We start from the raw sequence: 2065 nt of genomic DNA on the forward strand, positions 1-2065 counted from the left end.
CTGAGCAGTTTGTTGGCCAAAATATTATATTTTCATATTTTTTTTAAGAATATCAACTTGAAATCTCGATTACGGCTGGTTTTTGCCCAATTGTAAGTTTTATAGCTTCATGGCTATGACTTTAATGGTTCTATTTATTGCTCTTATCACTCTCATTATGAAGGTTGTCAACCTCGATGCGCTTGAGCAGTTGTTGCCTTCTAACTTTATATTTTCATTTTTTTTTTTTTAGAGTATGACGTGAAAATCGAGAGTTTGGCCAGTTTTTGCCGATTTTTAACCCCTACGGCTCTCTGGTTAACAATTTACGGCTTTCATCGATTGTTCTTAACGTTTTTACCGCGACGGGAGAGGTTCTTCACGTGCCCTAGCAGTTGTGGCTCTATAACTTAATATTCTATAATTTTTTTCTGCCATAATGTGGTTGAAACATGGATTTCGGCTGGTTGTGGGCCATTTCTGACGCGTATAACTCTCTGGCTGAGACTTTGTAGCTTTCATTAATAGAGCTCATCAAGTTTACAGTGGAGATACTTGTCCTTAATGCACCTAAGCGGTTTGTTAGACTATATTCTTATATTTTTAGAGTTTTATCTAAGAATATGAGGTTGATATCCGGATTATGGCCGATTGTGGACCAGTTTTGAAGCCTATGGTTCTCTGGATGAGAATTTATGGCTTTTATTAATTGTTTCTATTATGTTAACTCTGAAGGGGGTTATACTTGACGTTCCTATGCAGTTGTGGCCCTCGCCACGAAGGTCACCTTCGAAGCACCTGAGCAGTTGTTGCCCTATAACTTTATAATTTTATATTTTTTTCCGAGAATACGTAGTCAATAACTGGATTTTGACTTGTTTAGGCTTATTTTTAAGGCCTATCGCAGTTTGACTAAGGATTTATGACCTTTAGTGTAAAAAGTATCGCAAAATTGTGACAGTCTGGCTTCTATTAACTGCTCTTATCGGTGAAATTGTCAATGAGGTTACCCTCAGTGCGCCTGAGCAGTTTTTGCCCTATAAATTTATATTTTCATATTTTCATCTGAAGATACGATGCAAAAATCTTGATTGTGAGCTGTTTTAGCCGATTTTGGAGGCCCATGGCTCTCTGGCTAAGACTTTAAGGCGTCCGTTAATTATGCTCATTGTTTTTACTGTAAAAGGAGTCGCCCTCGACGTGCCTAAGCAGTCGTACCCCTATCACTTTGAATTCATATATCTTTTGCTAACAATACAAGGTCGAATTCTGGATTTTAGCTGATTAATGCCCATTTTCGAGGAATATGGTTCTCTGGCTAAAAATAAATGGCTTCCATTGATTGCTCTTATTATTTCCATAGTGAAAGGCTTCGCTCTTGGCTTGCCCGGGCAGTTATTGCTCTAAATCTATATGATTACATATTTTTTCAAACGGTATAAGATTAAAAGTGTGATTTTTGCCTATTTTGGCCAATTTTTGACACAAATGACACTCTAACGAAGCATTCATGGATTTAATCCATTAATCTCATCAATTTTATTGTCAAAGGAGTCACGCTTAACACTCCTGAGTAGATGTAGCCCTATAAATTTAAATTATCAATTTTTATTCTAAGTATATTTGGTCGAAATCTTGATTCTCTCCAGTTTTGGCCCATTTCTGAGGCCTATGACAGTTTGGCTAAGATTTCATAGCTTCCGTTAATTGATCTTATTGTTTAGATCGTGAAGAGAGCCATCCTTAACGCGCCAGAGCAGTTGATGCTCTAGAACTCTATAGTTTCATATTTTTTTTTTGAATATGTGGTCGAAATCTCAATTTTGGTCAGTTTATGCCAATTTTTTAAACATATGGCTCTCCCGCCAAGACTTTATGGCTTTCATTAATGGCTCTTATAATTTTGATTGTGAAAGTGGATGCTCTCCATGTAACTGAGTAGTTTTTGCATGTATAAATTGATATTTTCATATTTTTTTCTACTAATATGAGGTCGAAATCTGGATTTTAGCCCATTTCAGCCCATTTTCGAGGTCTATGGCTCTTTAGCAATGACGTCATGGCTTCCATTTATTGCCCTTATTAT

The sequence above is a fragment of the Microplitis demolitor genome, chromosome 5 (genome assembly GCF_026212275.2).
Source record: "Microplitis demolitor isolate Queensland-Clemson2020A chromosome 5, iyMicDemo2.1a, whole genome shotgun sequence".
NCBI lineage: Eukaryota > Metazoa > Arthropoda > Insecta > Hymenoptera > Braconidae > Microplitis > Microplitis demolitor.